At 35.2% G+C, this 576-nt stretch overlaps 1 protein-coding gene across 1 annotated transcript in view; it reads left to right on the plus strand.

Moving 5' to 3' along the window:
- The window catches only part of LOC119585697 (innexin inx2-like), a gene marked incomplete in the record, with an annotated part of 96397 nt that overhangs the window by 60296 nt on the left and 35525 nt on the right, over positions 1-576 (plus strand).

Here is a 576-nt window from a genome sequence, read left to right on the forward strand (position 1 = left end):
TTGTTGTTGTTGTTGCTACTGCTGCGGTATGTTGGGGAGAATCAGAGTCGAGTAATTTATTTAGCGAAAGAAATCATAATATCACACTGCACAATACGGCTGAGCCCTCCAGAAGTTGGACTCCTTTAGGAAGGCCGTTGGTAAAACAATCATTTTTGTTTAACAGGAGGTTATATAATACAAAAAAATATGTTCATGGAGACTAATTTATCAATTACAACACACGTATTTACGTATCTGAACCAAACTCAATGTAAAATACTTTACTAGAACATCTATCATTGTCAGTATGCACATGACTACACAAGTTTACAACTGACAGTTCTAATCCTAAAGAATTGAGTAAAATAAATCAGACAAAGTACACAACAGTTACACATCTGACAAGTTACAGCGCACTTTGGGAGGATGAGTAATAGCTGAGTGTTTTGAAAGAGAGTAATGTGCATTTTCTGACTTCGTTTCGGAAGATTATCCCACAGTAAAGGTAAATGATATAGGGCATTTGCTTGTCACAGTTGAAATCACATGAATGGTACAGTTAATAAGTTATCATTTATTGTGTTATACCTTTCG

Source organism: Penaeus monodon, chromosome 20, assembly GCF_015228065.2.
Source record: "Penaeus monodon isolate SGIC_2016 chromosome 20, NSTDA_Pmon_1, whole genome shotgun sequence".
Classification (NCBI taxonomy): domain Eukaryota; kingdom Metazoa; phylum Arthropoda; class Malacostraca; order Decapoda; family Penaeidae; genus Penaeus; species Penaeus monodon.